Here is a 6000-nt window from a genome sequence, read left to right as displayed (position 1 = left end):
CATGAATTTACTTTAAGAAATAACTCCCAATTTCTTATAGATTAAACAATCTCTATAATTGTTTTAATATTGCTTCTTTCTCTTTCTTGTATGAATGCTTTAAAAAATTAAATCTCTCTATGAATAACACAATCAAATTCATTTATTTGATATAAGGAAGACCTTTCATTAGTTTGGAGATTTCTCAAAAAGACTACAATACCATATGCTCCAGTATTACCACTCCTTGATATTTATTCAAAGAATACAAAAACATGAAATAAGAAAAGATTTATGCACTGCTGTTTATAGCAGCATTATTCAAAATAACCAAGATATAGAATCAAATTAAATTCACATTGACAGATGACTGGATAAAGAAATTGTGGCATATATACTCAATGGAATACTACTCAGCTATTTATAAAAATGAAATAGTGAATTCTGGGACAATATGGATGGACTGTGAGGTAATTATGCTAAGTAAAATAAGTAAAAAAAAAATGAAAGGTAATTACTGATAACTTCTCTCTCATAGTATAATTAACCAAAGAAAATTAATTAACAAAAAAATAGGAAAATTAAGTCTTAGACTGTAAAACAGTGGGGTTACCAATTGAAGTGGTCTGGGTGGAGATGGAGGAGGAGCGTATAAAGGGGGTAAGATGGCAGAATATTGACATTAGAGATGTCACAAGGACCATGAAGCACGTACACATGTTGAGTATGAGGAACTGAAACTTACATATTTTTGTAAGTGAATGGCAAATCAATACAATTTTAATGGGATAAAATTAAAAATATCAATTTTTGGAAAAAAATTATTGCAGAGTTAATACAAAAGTCAGGTAATACCAAGAACTGAAAGAAAAATAAAAATGACAAGTCCAGTTTGAAAAAGAACTTTTATTTATAAGTCATCTTTTGACTGCAAACAACATGAAATTCAACTCCTTATTAAAAAGAGAAGTAGCTAAAACAGCTTAAAGTCCACAGGTCAGCTAGCTTTTACATGTGGTTTATTTACTCATTCAAATTCTGTCTCCACAAGTCTGCCTAAAGTTTTCCTCCCCAGGTTGATTTACTTTACAGGTCAGGAATGCTGGCAGCTTCAAGTTTACATCATCAGAACATCGAGTCCAGAAGAATCAATCTGCTCCCAATACATCCTGCACTGAGTTTGTTCACTCTGTTGGCTGATTTGGGTCATATGCTCTCCCCCACTGTGACCAAGGTGGTCGAGTGAATTGACTGACTCAGCCTGTGTCATATGTTCCATACAAATAGAACATAATAGCCTGGCAGTAAGATCTTCTCCACAACAAAATGGGCCAGAGTGGAGGATGAATACTCAAAAAATTATCCCTGCCACCAAAAGTGGATGTCACTCTGGGTATTAAGCTGTTTTGGATACTTCTTGGCAACAAGAAGCCAATCAGCTTTTGACTATGCAGTAATATAAGTCTTTATGAAACTGCATGTGATAGGTTGAAATGGGAACCGATGGAAATGATAAAACTCTGAGATTGTGTTATAAGGAATCTGTGATAGGATGGTGTTGGTAAGAATAGGAAAGAGTAAAAAGCAAAAAAACTTTTTGTTTGCAAGTTATCAAGACCAAGGAATTCAACTATATTTAATATTGAAAGTAATACCAGACTGCCAAAACAACAGTTGTCATAAAGAAAAATACAAAGGTAAATTGTTTTAGTGTAATTTTTTAAGGTGCCCCAACTCTGGCTTGTTTGTTCATTTGGAAGAACATTGCTGCCATCTACTAGTCACTAGAGTTGATGTATTTTTCTACAATCATAATTTCTCATGACCTCCTGGGGTCTGCTGTGTGGGCTTCACAAATTCTATCTAGATCTAATGTCCTGAACACCAGCTAATCCCATGCAATATGTCTAAAACACAAAAAGGCCAAGTGGGCAAACTTTAACAAAATGTTCCTCCCTCTGATGGAACAATGAAAACCAATTAGTCATTTAAATTTGGGGCTACAGTTATTTTGACTTTTGTTGTCTCCTACACCATCTTTGAGCAGCATGGTTTAGATTGTATAGATTAGGACAGAGTGCTTAATCAACAAAAGATGATTATCCCTGATTTTTTAAAAGATATTTATTTATTTATGAATACAGAAGAGGGGTACAGGCCAGAGGTGCAGGGGCGGTGAGAAGATTCACCAGAGACAGAGTAGGGAGCAGTACAGGCCGACTGACAAAGTACAGTGCTGATGGGAACAGCAGGTGGGTCAGGAGAGGTCTACTGCACCATGTGGTTCACCTCTGGGACAGGGATTGAACTCATGCTAAAGTGGCTTTAGCTTCTTAGTTCTATGCTTTAACCTGCTGCGCCACCAGGGAGGGCCCTATCCCTGATTTTAAGTCTGCAGGGATATTGACATCATTATTACTGTTTTAAATATCATTTAATAAATCTTGAATTTTCAATAACATTTAATATGCAGCAGCACACACTAATAAACAAAATTTAATTTAGTCAATATAAAACATATTCTGTACCACTCAGCTTTTAAACTTTATTACAGTGATTAAAAATGCAAATGATAAGAATTGCTGTAAGAAAGCTGAGTGTGCTATGACTTTTAAGTTAAGACCTCTGGATACTCAAAACACAGCGAGATTATATTATAACTAAAGAGGAATTCTTTGTGCTTCCTCTTGGTGCTGAAGTTGCTCATATGCCATAGTTGCAAAAAACAAGAACTAAATTTACAGCATATTTATGCAAGTAAATACTCATCGTAGGTCACAGTGATGATCAAATTTTATGGTGGATGAAAGCACTTACGGATCTTGTTAAAAATACAGATTCTGGGCCCTCCTCCCTGGTGGCGCAGCAGGTTAAAGCACTGCACTCAGAAGCTAAAGCCACTTCCGCATGAGTTAGATTCCTGACTGCCCCGGAGGTGACCACATGGTGTGGCAGACCTCTCCTGACCCGCCCGCTGCTCCCCGCAGCAGTGTATTTCCTCGATCTGCCTGTTCTGCTCCCAACTCTGTCTCTGGTGAAGCCTCTCGCCACCCCTGAGCCTCTGGCCTGTACCCCAGTTCTGTATGTACAAATAAATAAATCTTTAAAAAAAAATGCAGATTCTGATCCAGTAGGTTATTGATGGAGTCGGAGGATCTGCACTTCTAATAAAGTCCCAGAAGAATCTTATGCTGCTGGTTCGCAGACCACACTTTTGGTAACAAGGGTCTCGTGTGAATTTAAAATGAAAAATACTTTCCAGACCTGAAATCTTGCCCACTTTTGATGGCAAAACAACAGCAAATGAGGAATAAGTATGAGTCACCTTTATTTTCCTCAGAAACCATGCATACATTAATAATATGAATTATTCTGAGTTTAGCTGGGCAAACAGTGCTGATGGTGGCATTACTGCCAATGAGATGTATCCCTGTATACTGTTCTGGTTAGAAACATTCAGTGGTAACTGTTCCTTCTGCAGCATATTTGGAAACATTCTTTTCTTGCTTTGTATAATGACTATAATTGTTTGAATTTGACACATATTACAAATTTGTCTTCAAATTTGCTTTTACATGACTCAAAATATTAATATGAAGCCTAGAAAATCCTTGAAATATGAAATAAAAAATAGAGATGTTGGCAGAGATTTCTATTTTTATTAAATTATTTCTAGCATCAGAACAATGGATACATAGATATTGCCACTTGCCTTTGTCCCAAAGAACTCTGCCTTTTCCAAACTGCTGCCTCTCTGGTTAGTTTGCCTTCTTCTGCCAGTTTACCTTAATGATTCTCTGGGGGAAACAGAGATTACAAGAAGAGATGTTTTCTCATCACTATTACAGTCATAGAATAAAGTTAAACTCATTTTCTCCTCTCTAGAGTTCTTAAAAAACAACTTAATTTGCAAAACAAAAAAACCCACAAAAATATTATTTTGTGATTCAGTTTGTGTGTATCATAAAATTCTTATTCAACAGAACACCATTCATACCTGCTATTGGTTTTATGCTGGTCTATCTCCTTGAACAGGAAAAGCTTTTTTTTGCTTCAAAAATACCATAATGTTTGTGCTCACATTCTAGATTTGGATGACAATTTTTAGCTTAATCAAATGAGATATATAAATTGCTAGATGGTTCTGTGAATCAATAGTATCTCAAGATACTGACATTTTAAATGATAATCAGTCAAGTGTCTTTGCCCACAAAGTTCATATTTATAGACTTTGAAGAAAGTATTTGTACCATAAAGAGGATTAAAGTTCAAAACAGAGGTGGAAATGTTTGACTAAAAGAGGTTACCATGTGAACTTTTAGATCAGGGAAGTGGGGAAATTGTGGAAAATCTATAGAGTTGTTTTGCTTTTGTTTTAAGAAAGTTTAGGGAAGAACTCTGACTATAAAACTCAAGCTATCAGAGTGGGAGAGTGGAGATGGGAGAAAAAACGTGGGGGGGGGCACAATAGGCTATGGTGCATTGTGGGAGTTTTGGTGACAGGCATGTAGTGGTAAGTTACATCTGAAAAGGTTTGAGTATGTTCCTCTGAATTTTACACAGTATTGCAAAAAATGACACAATAAAAAATGAAAATTCTAGGTGAAGGGGAGTGGGAGCAATAGGCAGAGGGAGTCAAGTAGACAGTGATGACTAGCACTTGAACTATGGTGGTGGGTGTAGTGTGGTATGTACAACTATCAAGTTGTGAGCTGTACTTCTGAAACGTATTATTATAAACCAGTGGTAAGTCAATAAATATTTGTAGAATAAAGAACAAAGAAAAGGCTATGCAGGATGTTAGGCTTTCTGTCTAGGCTTTCTGGAATGGTACAACATGCTCCTGTAAGGAAGTTGGACTGTGGTTCCATGAAGATAAAATCATGTCTGTCTTATTTGTCAATGTATTTCAGAACTTGAGACAGCACTCTTACATACCAATCTCTTAATAAATATGAAATGAGTGAAAGAATGAGTGAATGAGGGCCTCCCTGGTGGTACAAGTGGCTAAGTCTCAGCACTATGAAGCTGTCAGCAGCTACTGAGCAAGAGTTCAATTCCTGGCCAGGGAGCTAACCTACATGATACAGCAGGCTTCTAAGTTGCCTGCTGTTCCCCTCAGTAGTGTATTTCAGTCAATCTGCCTGTCCTGCTCCCCATTTGGTTTCTGGTGAATCCTCTTATCACCACCACCACCCCCACACACACCTCTGGCTTACACCCCAGCTCTTATAATAAAATAAAATAAATCTTATTTTATCTACATGCTTCTATATGGTAGTTTATAACTTAGAACTAACATGTGCATTCAGTCCTCAGCAGCCCTGTGTAGCAAACTGAGCAGGTATTTTCCTTACTTTTGAAATGAAGAAATAATATACCTGCCCAAGAGAGCAGTGGGGTAATGAGATGGAACTAGCACTTCTACCTGCTGATTTCTATTTCAGTGTGCTGTCTGATAAAGAACAACAAAACAATCACTAAATGGCACTTTACTATTGACAGTGCTTATATCAACGTGTCTCAGTTATCAAAGTAAAGCAATGAGTTTATCATTCAAGGTTTAGACATAAAAATGTTAAGGTCTAAAAAGGGTAAAGAAAATTGTCCACTGTTGACTATAATTGGACTCTGATAGTAATTAATCCATGTGCCTAGCTTAGACATTTTAGTTATTTTGAGTTTGATTTCTTGGTTAGCTGGTCAGTTGTTTTAGGACCTCAAATATATTGAGTTGGATTAATCAATTCTTTGGCTCACACTCCTCACTAGTTGAAGCTTGGCTTTATTTTATTTAGTTACATAGTTAATTTTAGCATGGCAGTAAATCACTACCCAGCATAATAACGAGACTGAAAATTAACCTTCATATAAAATGCCTCTCCATCTCTTTTCCCTGCCTCCTCTCATTTCATGTCACCAATATTCTGAATACAATATTCATTGTTTAACAGCTTTTCATATAGTCATATGTGGATATATATTTATATTCCAAGGGAATTTGTTTCATTTTTTTAACTT

Source organism: Condylura cristata, unplaced genomic scaffold (genome assembly GCF_000260355.1).
Source record: "Condylura cristata isolate star-nosed mole 26May11 unplaced genomic scaffold, ConCri1.0 scaffold00003, whole genome shotgun sequence".
In the NCBI taxonomy this organism is placed as follows: Eukaryota; Metazoa; Chordata; class Mammalia; order Eulipotyphla; family Talpidae; genus Condylura; species Condylura cristata.
Note: the sequence above shows the minus strand (reverse complement) of the source record.